Source organism: Thunnus thynnus, chromosome 16, assembly GCF_963924715.1.
Source record: "Thunnus thynnus chromosome 16, fThuThy2.1, whole genome shotgun sequence".
Classification (NCBI taxonomy): Eukaryota; Metazoa; Chordata; class Actinopteri; order Scombriformes; family Scombridae; genus Thunnus; species Thunnus thynnus.
The window spans coordinates 20,136,881-20,153,217 of NC_089532.1; the positions used below are offsets into that span (position 1 = coordinate 20,136,881).

The following is a 16,337-nucleotide window of genomic DNA, read 5'->3' on the forward strand; positions in this document are numbered from 1 at the left end:
AGACCCATTTATGTATAACAGATCATTTTCGAATAAAAGGGGGATGGGCAGGACAGATATATCACTCCAAGTTCCACTCAAGGACTAGAGGGGCAGTCATATTAATTGATAAAAAACACACCATTCACAATGACAGGAGTAAGTCTGACCCCACAAGGCACTACGTTATTGTGGTAGGTCTGGTCATCTTAGCCAATAGTTATGCACCAAACTGGGATAACTCTGTATTCTTCTCCAATCTTTTCTCTCATTTACCAAACATGACATTGCACCAGTTTGTAAGACCTATTCAGAGATACTGGAGCTGGATAGGTATATAGACATCTGCCCTCTGCAGACACGATGACAAAGCCTATGTCATTGCAGGCTGAGTTTGATCTCCTGTCACCACGACAGGCTGAATACCTTATCTCTAAATCGCAAAATGGGTGCTATGAACATGGGGAAAAGGCTGGATGGATACTCGTTCATCAGCTGAGCAAAGAACTGCCAATCAGACCATTCCTATAATAAACGATGAGCAAGGCTCAGAAAGCACAGATAGCCTAAAAATTAACTTCTGTTTTCAAACAGTCACAATCAGTCATACACCTCTGATTCATTAGTAAGCCCTGGTGCACTTGAAGATTTTTCTAAGACCCTGCGTGTCCCTTCTATAGACCCTGGGATGGCTACTGGATTGGCGGAGGACATCTCGACCGCAGAGATAGCATCAGCAATCAGGTCTATGCAAAGTCACAAATCTTGGGGACCAGACGGTTACCCAACAAACTTGTTCAAAAAATTCTCAGACCAACTCTCACCTTTATTACTGACAGTCTTTGAAGAATCACTTTCATTAAAATCACTTCCTCCAACCATGTGTCAGGTTATTTCTTTAATACTCAAGAAAGACAAAAATCCTCTTAAGTGCAGCTCATTCCGTCCAATTTCTCTTCTAAACACTGATGCTTAAATCCTTGCTAAAGTTCTGGGGCGCTGCTTGCAGGAGGTTCGTCCTTCCATCATATTACCTGACCAAATGGGTTCTTTAAGAATCTTTTTTTTAACATTAGACGCCTTTTGAATATCCTTTATAGCCCCTCTCCACCCAGTGCACCAGAGGTAGTGCTCTCACTTGATGCTGAAAAGGCCTTCGACTGGGTGGAGTGGGGCTATCTTTTCAGTACACTGAAGAGGTTTGGATTTGGCCATAAGTTCATGTCACGGATCGAATTTATATACATCTTTGATGGCTGCCATGCGCACTAACAATAATCTGTCCACCTGCTTTGAGCTCCAAAGCAGCATGAGACAGGGGTGTCTTTTGTCCCCACTTCTATTTGCGGTTGCAATGGAACCACTTGCTCTAGCTCTGAGGCAAAATGCTGATATCAAGGGAATTCAGTGTGCAGGATTTGAACATAAAGTTTTACTTTATGCGGACGATATGCAATTGTACATATTGTAACCCCTTAAGTGTCCCTAAGTTAATAGTTTTACTTACAGAATTTGGCAAAATATCTGGCTACAAAGTTAACATTCAGAAAAATGAGCTGATGTCTGTTGGAGCTGGGACTAGTCAGGGTCTAGTTAGGTAAGAAATTCAGGTACTTATGGATATGGGTTACACATAAACATAAAGATCTATATGCAGCTAACTATCAGCCTCTATTATCTAATCTGAGGCAAGATATTGAGCGCTGGGATGCCCTGTGTCTCTCTCTGGGTGGAAGAATTAATACAGTAAAGATGAACGTACTGCCTAAATTTTTGTATATATTCCAGTGTCTTCTGGTCTTTTTAACAAAATCACTCTTTTCCAAACTAAATAATCAGATCCATCCATGCATCCATTTTCCACTGCTTATCCGGGACCGGGTCACGGTGACATCAGACTAAGTAAGGAAGCCCAGACATCCTTCACCCTGCACTGCCCTCCAGCTCCTCCTGGGGGATCCCCAGGTGTTCTCAGGCCAGAAGAGATATGTAGTCCCTCCAGTGTGTTCTGGGTTTGCCCTGGGGTCTCCTACCAGTTGGACGTGCCTGGAACACCTCCAAGAAGGAGGTGTCCAGGAGGCATCCTAACCAGGTGCTCCCAAACACAACATAAGAGCATTGCTATGCTGGGTGAGAAACGATGTCACTGTCCCTGATTGGGCAATTCTGGAGGGGGTGTCTATTGGGACCATTTCTCTAGCAGCCTTATTGTGTTCTAAACTGCCATTCACACAAAATCAAAATCATTTTCAATCAAAACCTGGAATCATTTTAGAAGATCCTTCTCTCTTCTCCCTTTATGACCTATCACAGGCTGCGCCAATTGCAAAAGACCACATGTTTGTCCCATAAGTGATGGATGAGGTTTTTGGTACCTGGTCTAGAAGGGGTATGGTCTTGTGTTTGATCTCTATATTGACTGCAATTTTGCCTCCTTCAAACATTTAGTGCAGAAATGTGATTCCCAGATCACACTTTTATTGGTACTTGCAGCTCCGGAACATTGTAGCCTCGAACCCGGGTTGCTTTCCATCATGCTCTCCCACTTCTCTGTCAATTTTTTACCGTAAATCGGTCCAAAAACAGGCTATAAGCATAATTTACGAACTACTCAACACTTACAATTTGACGCCTTTAGACCTCCTTAAAAATAAATGGGAAACAGATTTAGACGAACCAATTTCAGAAGAAACTTGGCACAAAATAATGCAGGGAATTTTCTCCTCATCCATATGTCTTAGGCATGCTGTTATTCAATTCAAAATTGTGCACCGTTTGCACTGGTCTACAGTCAGACTTTCTAAGATCAAAGCCAACATAGATCCCACATGTGATCAATGCAGGCAAGCTGCAGCCACTCTGCTGCACATGTTTTGGACATGTCCAAAGCTTTACACATTCTGGCAATCCATCTTTGAGACCTTCTCTCCTTCTCTCTAGGATATTTGGAAAAGCAGTAGAGCCGTCTCCATTCATTGCACTGTTTGGTGTGGCCCCGGTGGGAGTCCCTCTTAGTAGGTGGGAAATCAGCATGTTGGCCTTCTGCTCTCTTCTAGCCAGGAGCCTGATATTGTTTAAATGGAAAGACCCTATTCCACAAACATATAGTCATTGAATCAGGGAAGTCATGTACCATCTTAAATTGGAGAAAATTAGATATACTGTCAGAGGGTCTACTAGGAAATTTCATACTATTTGGCAGCCTTTTCTAACCTTTGTTGAGGATATGGTAGCTGACAGCATGACAATGTAACAAATTTTTCTGTCATTTCATTTTATTTTTGTTATTTATTTCCTTTCACAGATGTCTGGTTATGTATAGTGTTTGTATGTGTATTTCTGGTATTTGGGGGGTTAAAGATTTGGTTAAGTTTCTTTTTCTGTTGGACTTGTTTGGACTTGAGAGATAATGTGAAAGACCTTGATCAATATGTGAGTTAATTATGTTTGTGGATATGAATGTGCATGAGGATGCATGTATAGTTACACATCACTATATTAACCAACTGTATAGGTACAGCATGTCTATGAACGTCTGCCAGTATCAGTAAAACATGTGTATTTGTATTGTGTGTGAGTGTGTGTGTGTGTGTGTTTAGTGTGTACCATCTGTGTCCAGATGTTGTGTAGAGAGCAGGCTGCGTGGACAGCCAGACAGTTGGCAGGTCTTCTGACAGGCCTGTGTTCCTTATTGATAGAGGGATCACAGAGACAGAAGAGTCAGCCGTGCTCAGCTCGACCACAATATTGTCCTCTCTGCTGTTATTCATCCCAGTCAGCCAGGAGAAAATGGGATGTTCTGAGCCAAGTTTATAGCTGTCAGATCTGGGCCAAATAGGAGTTGAATACGGTTCAAACATTTGGAAAACAGCATGAGGAACGTTTGATTTGTCATACAGATGCAGCCAGATTCTTGTGCCAGAGCTAAAGAATTTCATTGTATTTCAATTCTGACAAGGATTTTAATACAGACGACAAGAAAGCTGAACCTGGAGTGCACAGCCCAGTGCATCGGGGCAGACGGCAGCATGGGCCAACATGTTGGCGGAGTGGTTAGACTGGTTCCTGTAGTGTTTGTGGAGGTGAGATTGAGGCACAGTGCACTGTAACAGAAAATACTTCAAGCTATTTGAATGACTGCAACTCCATGTATACATAATCCTGGAATCTCTTTGTGCTTCTGAAGCTGATACAGTAAAAGGTCAACACTGAGCACATCAATAAAATCAAATACTTTAAATATCTGAAGCCTTTATCATAGTTATATACAAACATACTGTAAAATGAAGTAAATTTGCCAATATTGATCTCAATGAACAACATGACTATGACAATAAGAGTTTATAGCCTATACCTTGAAGCAAGGGCTTAAATTATCCTGCAGATAATCCCAGTTCCTCTACTTTTTAGCCTTTACCAAAGGCATCTGTTGACTGCTTAGTTTCCATTATTGCCTTCCTAAACTGTCTCCCTGACCCTGCACCCTGTGCCATCTTTCTTCCCTGGCTCCTGCCAGAGTTATGGAGCAGGGCCGACGTTTATGGAGGGCAGACCCTTTTCCCAGAGCTTTGATCCAGAAAGTTCTATAGCCTATAGTTTTTGCAGGGGTCATCCAGGAGGAGCCATGTGGGCAGCAGTGTGTGTAAGTGAAAGCACATTGAGCTGCTTGTTTTAAGCAGAGCCTCGTTGAGGAGGCTAGTACGAAAGGGCCTTGGAGGATTTGAGGGGTTATAAAGTGAATGTTGGGTGTGTGCATGTGTCTGTGAAGGCTATGTTCTACCTACTTGCGCGGGTGTGGGAAAGGAAGAGATACACAGCACTAATCAGCGAGAAAAAAAAAAACACACAGAAATGAAAACAAGTGCCAGAAAACAGCGAATCGGAGGCCAACCCAAAATTTCATCAGGCAATATCAAGGCTCCCATATCTGTCATCTCTCTTTCATCAAACCCCTCCGTCCCCTATACAAATTATTCATGCCAGCAGCTAAATGTATTCATACCATTCTGTTTACTTTATTACTCCACTTTTATTCTGCTCTTTTCCCCACATTTGTTTACAAGAATAAAAGCCTACTCTGACAGAATTATCCCTCTGCACAACAAAAATAAATCACAGCGCTTGCACACACATCATTCACATTCAAAGAGCACAGCTAAATTATAGATGGCCCCTTTCTCCCCAAATATGCATTTCATTAGCATTTCCTTCGCCTGTTGTCTTTTTTTTCCTTCTGCCCGCCTGTGCGCATGACCCACTAATGTGTGCGTGTGTGTATGACTGGAGAATGGGAACAGACTTGCAGCAAAGCAGGACGCGTCCCCTTTCCCAAGCCTAATTTAGGATTCAATTACAATACTCTTTAAAAAGCGTCGACTTCGCAATTAATTATTTTAAGATTAGCCTGACAGTAATGGGCCTCCCACCGACGCCAGCCAGCGCAAGACTAGCCGCCTGCACCCCAGGACCACTCTGTCTCTCTACACACATATATGTATATATATATATACACACCTTTCTCTTTTCTTCCCCTTTATTTTCTACCTCTCCCTTCACATTCCTCCCCACCTTTTCTCCATCATCCTCTCCTGAGGAAACGAGATAAATCTTCCTCCACCTCACCTTCGCATCCCTCCCTCTGTCCTTTCTTTTTTCCACCTCCTCTCATTGCTGTGTTTCACTTTGTTTCTTTTCTTGTTGTTGTTTTTTTTTCCCTTCGTTACTTTGCGTCGTGCTCTGATCTCCTTGGCGGTTGCAGTTGATATTGCTTCAGTACAGCGGGCTGCTTTTTATGAGCCACAAGGGCCTTCTCCCACGTCCTCCTGCGTCCCCAGGAAACGCTGACGGATGAGCCCCACGACAGTGTGCACACACGCACATAAACATTCACACCCATGCACACATGCGCATACACAACCGTCTGTCACTGCTGCTGCCAGGCGTAAGCGAAAAAACACGCCGCCTGCTTTGATTGGAGCCAAGCGAAGCATTTTTTTTCTCCCCCTTCCTCTCCGCTGCTCCTGCTTTTCCTCCCACCCTACACCACCACCAACCCACCCACCCAACCCTGCTTTTTTCTTTCCTAGTTTCGGAAATGAATGTCATCATCCATCCCCTTCCTCTCTCCGCCGCAACTCCCCCCGTCACCCCCAGGCAAACCGCAGCCGAAGCCCCTATTTCTGTTTATTTAAATATTTGATATGTAAGCAGTCATAAAATAAATGTCAGAAGAGGGAAAGGGAATGGATATGCGGGGTGTGGGGAAAGAGGCCATTATGGGTAATGGTTTCTGATGTATGCCGCGGCCCCCACAGTGTAACCCCCCCCCCCCCCCCCCCCAACCCTACCATACAGACAAACCTGCACATGACGGAGCCGAGACACATTGAACCAACAGGGGAATAGATGTAGCAGGGGCATGTATAGTCTGTATGTGCGTGTGTATGTGCCACGAAGGCAGAGATGCAACAGCTACACACACACACACACACACACAGAGTGACACACTTGTTCGACTAGCGATATGGAAAATAGGCCCTCCCATGCACAATTGACTTCTAATACATTGTATACTCCTCAAACCATCCATTTACCAGGCATTGCAATTTCAGGGGCCCTGAAAGCAGCACTTTGCCAGCACTTTGCAAAATACCTTAAAAAATCCCCAGCCTTTACAAATGCTCTCTCACACTAACTGCCAATTCTAACATGTCTGTTAAAGTGACAACACAGCCTTGTCTCCTGGTGTATTGTACATCGCTTTATTAACTTGCCAGGTCTTCCATGTTGGACACAAGACCTGGTGCTACCTACTGTTTAGACGCCCCACCGCCAACCATTACAAACACACACCCATCTCTCCAAGTACGTGGCTCACGTGTAGGTCTCCCAGCTAGCGGCACCCAAAGGATTACACGTCTGTGACAATTTCACCCAAGAACTGATAAAAAAAACGGGAAGTAGGTGGGGTGAATAAATCAAGCACAGCCACTGAGAAAGAGGAAGACAGTGGGAGAGTAAGAGAGTCTCTCTCTGAACAACCTTGAGTTTCACCTTGATGCTGAGATGCTAAAATACTGCAGATCAGCACAAAAAAAAAAAAATCCCCAATTAAGAACAAAAATCATCACAAAATGTTCATTAGCGCTGATGGTATATTGGCTTGGCATTTCAGGGCCTTTTCTTCTCAGACCTTTTATTCTCAAGCCTAACAAGCTCCCTGGCCGCACCAAAGGGCTCCAGGAGGGGGAGTGACATCACATCAGGGGTCAAGAGTCTAAGAGAGGTGTTGCCGGCTGTTGACCCTGTCACCTCCAAATGCTCAAATGTGCCGAATCCCCTGGTGATTTTCCCATCTGTCAGCACACAGGAATGTCTGCGATGGTATACACCTCCAGCTTTGTCTTATAATGTACATGCAAAGATACAGATATACACCTTAAGGAGCAGCTGTGGTTCAGAGGTAGAGTGGGTCAATTCCATCCCTGGCTCCTCCAGATACTGAACCCCAAATTGCTCCCGAAAGGCTGTGCCATGGGTGTGTGAGTGTGTGTGTGTGTGTGTGTGTGAATGATTAGAAACTCCTCCCGATGAGCAGGTTGGCACCTTACATGGCAGTCTCTACCATCAGTGTATGAATGTGTGTGTGAATGGGTGAATGTTGGCATGTAGTGTAAAGCACTTTGAGTGGTCAGAAGACTAGAAAGGTGCTATATAAATACCATTTATTTAAACACTCCATAAACACCCCTGAAACCCACCTGTAACCTTAATACTCATATTCACACACATATAACCACATTCCCATGGTATTGATTACACATAAACACACACTTAAAAACTTAAAACCTCTTACATTCACAACTACACATTCCTATTATATTGATATCATGTACGTACATCTAAATTCAACCCCCACACATCCTCACATTGATCGTCACACACCTATAACTGTCCCCTCCAACACACAAAAATACACACCTTCCCATTACATCAATACACATACACCTATAATCATGTATACGTTTATGTACAAACGCACACCTCCCCAAATACACACACGCGCACTTTTTTTTACGAACATATACCTAAATCTTTTCCACACATACACGTGCTCCCTGCTCCCCTCTGCCCCCTCCAGAGTCCGGGTCAGGGTGCCCTCCAGAGCGCCTCGCCCTCTCCGCTGTTAATTACCGCTAATTGGCCCCGCTCGTTTTTTCCCCCTGCTATAATGGAACCATTCATCTTTACTACTTAATGAGTAGGCACTGTAGTCACCAGCCAAGGTCACCCGCAACTAGCATCCAAAAGACAAAAAAGACAGAGACTTGGAAACAATTGGGGAAAAGAGAAGGGACAGAACAGTACAGAGGGATGGAGAGGTTGTTTATCCTCTGAAATACAGAGGAGAAAATGTGAATAGGCAGAAGTTTCCGCATGACTCCGCTTTTTGGAATGTGGCCAATGTGTAAAAAGTTGAGAAATGTCTGGGAGCTGTGGGAGTCTGCAGTGTCCAACACAAACCACAACACACACAGGGAATTTCCAAAGACAGACTAATTAAAATACCCGTTATGCGAGTGAAAACAATGAATCCCTCAAAACAATGCTGAAAGCGCAGTCTCGCACAGTCAAACCGAGCTGTAAATATAAAATGTATTTTTCATAATGCGGTAAGAGCCTCTTCTCCAGCTTATGCACACATAATTATCAAAACAATCACTCCGACTGTCAGCACAGACTCCAGCCCCAGTGGGTGAGAGGGCAACATGTTAGCCGCCTCCACTACCATAAAACATCTAATTAACACTGAATGCTTCAAATATTAGTTCAGTGGTTACTTACTTTGTATTCATTACAGTTGTGATTCCCAAAAGCAAGCAAGACTTTGCTTAGAAAATAAATCATTTGGCCTTAGTGGTTAAAAAAATTAATAAAAATTACAACTACATTTCCTTCTGAATTGCGGATATTTGGATAAGAAAATGCCCTGGAGAGCCATTCTCAATATTTTTTTTTGACACTGGAATCGCTCAGGAGTGAACCTCCGCATAAGGCTCTATGTTGGTCTGATTCCAATACTTTCATGCTGAATCTAATAAAGTCTCTATCCACTCAATTAGTAGGTGTTCTCACGATACATGACAAAGTGTTCACACGTGCACCCTGGCAAAACAACGACGTCTTCGCATTTTCTACAGCGTCATAATATGTCCTGACGAGTCATGCCAAAATTTGACAACTAGCCGTCTCCCTTGTGAATGTATTTCTGTTAGAGGATCTTGTTGTAGTTACTCCATTCAGTACTTATGCAGCGTGGCAGAAGCACGAGCAGTCATGTGCTCCTGCGGTGCTGTGGCGATCAGCCTGGCATGGCAATGTTTGTAAATGGGACAGTTGTCTATGGATTATGTTAATGTGGTATTCCACACTCCCCTCTGGCATGTGTCTGACATTACAGTAACCTTTGCATGTTTAGCCAACAGTAACTATGGATGTTCATTGAGTAGGGAGACACACACACGCGTGCATGCACTTGGAAACACACAGGCACACAGGCGCAGGGAAATTAAGTGTGCACAGCGTACATCTGCGCTTCCAGATGTATTGATATCCTTTGGAGGAATTAACATCTTAAAGAAATAAGACATTTAAACTCTAAAATAAAGTTCACTTGTGTTGTCGATATCTAATCCAGTTCATCCGGTTTGTTTCAGAGGAGTGGTTGGAATGTGGCACACAAGTCTGGCCATATCAGAGATGTGCTTAATGCGAGAAAAAGAGACAAATACGAGGGCTAAATATGCCTTCACCCAGTGCGACACATCACAACCACATTTCTAACATAACATCTTGCGTGTGTGTATCCACTCCGTATATGTGTTTAGAGGGGGAAGTGGTGTGAAGTTTTTTTCCTAAATTGCTAAAATAAAATTGATCTAAATGAGGCAGCGCTTAGCCAGGAGTGACCACTAGTGTCCTGTTGTGACCGGTGTCTATAAATCACCAATATATCCTCACACAAGTTTTGTTTTCTCTCTCTCTCTCTCACACACACACACTCGCAGTAAACTGTAATGGACAATCTTGTGTTTGGTAGGAAAGGAAAAAGATGACAGGAACGTGTTGTGGCTGGGAAAATACATGGTTGACCAGTCAGCACTATAGACAAGAGAGAGAGAGATGTGCACACATAAGTGCATGTTTAAGAGTGTGTGCATGTATGTGCGTGTTTGTGTTGTCTATATTTGTGTGACAGAAAAGGATGAAAAAAAAAAGAAAGTGTGACTCTGAGAGAAAACCAAACGACCTGAAGAAACAGACAAAACTCATTAACAGAAACTCGGTGCGTTGTCCGTGTCCCATCGTTTTTCTATTTTTGTCTCTCTGTGCTTCACAAACGACAGACAGCGCCTTGCTGGTGCTGTTTGGTTGTATTCGTTTTTTTTCTTTTTCTTTTTTTTTTCTTTCTACTGAGCAAATGGTCCCACCGTGCCAGCGCTGATTAGGATCAACTCAAACCAAACAGCAAGACGTGTGACTGGAGTGCACAGTCTACAGTCTGGAAACAGAGAGGAGTGCAGAGGCTTTGATGTGTAAAGTGACGGATGATGGTGATGATGATGTTGATGATAATGATGATTTTCTCACAGGCTGGTAAGAGGAGTGTAGGATGGCAGCGATTGGCAGTTCATACATGAAGTCTAGGTGAACAGACATTTATATTTTTACAACTAATTTGACAAAAAACACAAGATTATGCAGCAGGTTGTCTCAGTGTTGTGATGTTGTGTAGCGACACTGTAAGAACCAATGAAACAAAAAGGACTTAAGTGTTACCAAAACATGACTACCTCCATCTGACAGTCACATATTTTTACTTTCTGTGATATAAAACATATAGCTAATGAATCAAAAACTACTGAAAAATTCTTCTACCATCCTTTTTTCATTTCCTGAACAAAATATAAAAATATAAAAATACAAGAGCCTGAATTAACAAAGAAGAAAAAAACTCTGTCTTCAAATTCTTAAAAATGCTTTCACCTCTAACTCTTCATCACCTCACTTCAAGTTTTATTTCTACTGTGCTCATTTTTTTAATAAGCAGAGTATTTTTTGTCAGCGAGGCTAAACCAAAAGCTCAAGGTAAAAGAAATTCTAAAATTATACAGTGTTAATAATATACAAAAGAATGTGCATCACAAATCTTCTAAATTCTTAAATAGATAAAACTCCCAGGGTAATCTGCCAATTATCCTGCTGTCTTCTCTTTTTGTAGAGCTGAACTGTCAGGCCATTAGCTGTATTATACAGAGAGGAAGGAGATCAGTTGGTACTTGAGAATATCATGCTGACTTTTTGAATTTGGATTATTTGCTGCAATCACAAAAATGCTAATTTCTGGAGAGACTGACCTGAATGATTCACATTCCCTCTTGTTGCAGGGAAGGCAACATTAAAGCAGGACAGGGTTTCAGTCTAGTGGCCCACAGATCTGTTCAGTATGGTGTATAAATATTCGATAGGATATGCTGGCTGTCTAAATACCTCTGAACTGACTGCTGGTCCCTTGGGAGACCTAGTTTGCTACTGACAGCCAGGGACAGAGAGGCAGATGAAAGACATGGAAAACACAAACAGAGACAAAGTGAAAGCTATCTGTGTAGAGGACCATCTGTTTAGAAAGTATATAGTTATGTGCCGCACATTTCCTTTGCAAATACACAGAAAAATAAACCCACGTAGGGAAACAACTGAGTAAGAGAGGACCACCTGAGTAAGAAAGACCACCCCTCCTCTGGGATAGAGGAGGAGGAGGAGGGGTGGTCCTTTCATTCAGCAGCTCCACATGGCTAATTAGCATATGTGAAGGTCAGGGTGGTGGCGATGGCGGGGTGGGAGGGGGTATGGGGCGCCACCGCAGCACCCACCACCATGAGACCTGGCACCCTGCCAGCCACACACACACACACACACACACACTGAAAGAGGGAGGAAACCCAATATATGTATGTGTGTGTGTGTGCGCGCGTGCATGTGTGTGTGAGGCCAACAACTCGTAAATACTTCTTTTTCCTCGCATCGTTCACAAAGCTGAAGCAGGGTGAGATCCAGAGGGAGAGGATATTAACTATGCTGACATTTGCCAGAGTTCAGATACTGATGCTCTCTCTCTCTCTCTCTCTCTGAACTCGGCCAGGCCCATTTCTCAGAAGTCAGCAGCCCTCCATGTGACTCACTTCAAATATCGCCTACATTTATACATCTCTGGCCTTCCTATATTCTCTCTCTCTCTCTCTCTGCTAACAGAAAAGACAGCAGCCAGATCTCCATCCAAGTATGTTTATGTAAATTATGACCTATTGAGATGGAAAAGACAAATGAAAATTCAATAAAATTATCACAAAAAAATGGGAAACTGATCAAATTACACTTGCTTGTGGTTGATTTTTTTTTTCTTAGATAAATATGTCTGTGATAAATATCAATGTGAGTGTATTTGTTAGATAAATCATGACCAAAGCAACACTGCTGCTGCAAAACCTCCCAGAAATGTCACACAAAGCTACTTGAAGAAAAGCTTAGTGTGTATGTGTGTGTGTGTGTGTGTCTGTGTGTGTGTGTGTGTGTGTGTGTGTGTGTGTCTGTCTGTGTGTGTGTGTGTGTGTGTGTGTGTGTGTGTATTGAGTGCAAAATTAAAGCCTGTTTCTCCACTTTAAGTCAGCTGAGAGTGAAAGAGTAATTTATGGTTTTCTTCGCTTGGCACACAGCCTATAAGGTCCATTACATCCATGTATAGTTGTATCTTACACCATACATACTCTGATAACTCCTACAAATCCCAGAATGCCAGTGAACAGTTCAAGCTCTTCATACAGGGTGATCATGAGAAGAAGTCACCACTGCCAGAAAGGGGCTAAATAAGGTGGATAAATGAAATTGAAATGACTATCAAGTCAAATCCAAAACCCCTCATACTACCTCCATCCACACGGAGAAGTCAAATTCTCCCATATGGACAATTAACTTTCTTCCCCAAAATTGCTTTGGTTTTGATTTCTCTGCTCCCTCCTGACACCAGCAGCTCGGATAAGACAGAGCTGAGAAACAGCTGACACCAAATCAACGCCTGCTCGCAGTAATTAAATCCTTTCTTCAGGGCGTTTAAACATCAACCTTTGACTCCAGGGGATGTTATGAGTGCACAGTGGGCAAAACAAAAAACTACAATTATTTTATTAGCCAGCTAATAATACATGAGCTTGCACCCAATGATGCAACTGGACAGTTTTTTTTCTATTATTCTTATTTTTTTTAAATCAGAATTAATTGGCATTTTGTGGAAACCACATGCAGACCAGGGATAACCCCGGCCTGCCAATTACCTAAGCAGGCTCTGTGTTTCATCCACGGAAGATGAAAAACGCTGCGCGGGGCCCTTATCGGACGCAACAGAGCAAATTAAAATTTCACTCTAGTGTTGCTAATCAGCACTGCGCTGGCTGGCCAAGACAGAGATGTAAACAAAACAACATAAACAAACGCCTGACGGGCGGGGCAGAGAGCGAGAGATGGAGAGAAAGAGAGACATTGTGAGAGGGGCGGGGTTGAGTTTGGACTGCTTAGTGCTGACGAAGGGGCTTTAGCCTGTTCCTGCCTGCACCCACACACAAACAGAGAGAGACAGAGAGAAAGACACATACTAAAGGATGAACTCAGATAAACAGACATCATAAATGCACATCCCAGCATATAGTGAAGCACCTGAACACACACCTGTGTGCCCATTTCCTGATCAGACCCCATGGGCTGTCCGTCCGATGCAGAACATGTACCATAAATTAAATTCCAGCAGCCACAGTCAGGCCCATCACTATGCACAAGGCTCCCTGAGATAGCCGCATAATACAATGTGACATTGATGCATTGCTCCCATTATAAAGTCTTTGTTCGTATCACACTAATAATTCATAAGAGAGAAATGTAAACAGTATGCACTGGAGAGCACTGCGAGCAGGGATCATTTCAAGGTAAGCACATTACCAAGGATGGGATTGGGTCTAGTCTTTGATATGTAGAACTACTGAGCTTTGATTTCAATTCTAAAAAAAACAAAGGCAAAACACAGAGCATAATAGTGATAAATTAGTGGATACTGTAGATATCCATTCATTCTTGTTTTATTAGGTCAGATTTTAAATGAGTTGCTGCTGTAATTATATAAACAACAACACTATTTCCAGCGTACTAGGTCCCCATTATTATCTACTAATTACTTTTATTGTTCTCTGTGTGTCTTATGTCTGTTCTGATTAGTGGATAACAGACGGATCCTTGTTACACATATAGCATGACACAGAAAATGCTGTATCATTCATGATGTACACTTAAATAAGTCATTAGGATTGCACATATGTTGTTGTACTGCTGCTATAGGTACATACTGTAACAGTCTGGATTTGAAGCTGTTGATGTGCAGACAAACAGGCAGACACACATTCAGACAGAAGGTCACAAATTGAACACTGAATATAGTTCTGTTTTCCCTCAGTCAAATAGGCCAGGGTAATTTGAAAAACTGGGACAACGTCATTTTGGTGAGAGAGCAGGTTTGACAAACACCTCTAAATAACATATCCTCCATATCTCTGATGTGTGTGCACAAATACACAACACATACACCCACAGTGGTGGAGCTCTGTCTTCATTTTGGTGAGTGGCCAGACAAGTGAGTGTGAGGGTGGGTGGGTGGGTGGGGGGGGGGACAGCGGTGTAAATGAGGTGCACTCGTTTCGCTCACAGCTTGCTCCTGAAGAGAGGCAGTGGGGAGGGAAATTGAATTTGAAAGAGGGGAAACTGTGCCAACAGGTGACAGAGGCGTGCTCCGACCAAACGCGCTCTGAAGTGAAGCGCAGTCATATCACGGGGCCAATTTGGAGGCAGTATTATGCACTACACCAGCTCGCCTTTCTCACACGGCCTGTCAGTGCACAGGAGAGCGGTGCTGCCGCTCCAAATATGAATTAAACATAGAAACATAGCTTTTGTAGCGTGAATATACTGCTGCTGAAATGCTGGTAGAGAAAAAAAACACAGTAGCACATGCACTTACTCCTAAAGTAGAATACTGAGAAATAATAATGTTAAATGTAAGAGAATAGAATAGCATAGAATAGAACGACTAATAAACTGTTTGAGGTTATTATATATATATATACATACATACATATATATATACACACACATATATATATATATATATATATATATATATATATATATATATATATATATATATAATAGCCAATCCATGCATAATTAGCACTGATAATTGTAGAAAGGAGTGAGATTATTGTAGGTTTCTGGTGACCATTCTTACCGGTGCATAATTTGCTACAATCAATACCACAGTAAACCCTCCCACACTAAAGCCTTCATTTCATTTCCCCAGCATCCAACGCAAATTGCCTTTGATTGAAACAATGTAGGCTAATGAACTGCTTTTGTTTTGCGAGAGACAGACAGTATAAACTATGCTCAACCACCTTGCCCTCCAGTCGTCCAGATGTGCCATCCAGCAGTGCGCATAATTTAGTGCATCAAAAAACAACCACAGAATAACGGCTCTTCTAGAGAAACCCTGTGATGTTTTGTGGCTGAGTTCTGAGCTGGCAGCTCCTACTTTCCCTGGCTGTAGGTCTCCACGCTGTTTACACCAGCAGTGTTTCAACACGGGGATTCCCAAAGAGTGTGGGATTCAGGGACACCCAGCGATCCTTGACTGCAGTCCCCAGAAACAGAAGGAGGAATACTTGAATAATTAGTAACACTTGCTCCCCTCCCACCACTGTTAGACCTAGAGCAAGGCATTCCACACCCAGCTGCAGCAGAGGAGAAGTCAGCTTTCAGGGGCTGTTGTCTAGAACTGTGGACATGAATATGTTTTTCTCTGGAAAAAAGCATTTGTGTGTTTCCTTAAATTACAAACAAACAAGCCTATGTTTTAAGATGCATTCATGTCACATGGAAAAACAAATGTTTGGGGCATTTTCTCTGAATGCTGCAAGGATGATACTTTTATCTCAGATAGAAAAAAAAACAAAACTGGAAAATTATCTACATATAATAAGAAATTTAAGATTAAAACTCATATGACACTAGAATATATAATTAATCTACTCTTCACCACGTTGGGCTAGCATTGCAGTGTTTTTGTATGTCTGTTCGGTATGGAAAAATATGAGAATAATTATCAGGAGTAGGCTAAACCTTCATTAAACAATTATTGCATTGGACGGCCTCCAAATAAGAGGAGTATTCCCATAAGACATGAATGCAGCATCACTACATCGCCA

At 42.6% G+C, this 16,337-nt stretch overlaps 1 protein-coding gene across 8 annotated transcripts in view; it reads right to left on the reverse strand.

The window, feature by feature from the left end:
- Window positions 1-16,337, reverse strand: part of LOC137200397 (AT-rich interactive domain-containing protein 1B-like) — a 208,700-nt gene that overhangs the window by 163,032 nt on the left and 29,331 nt on the right. The gene's annotated exons all lie outside the window — the stretch shown is intronic.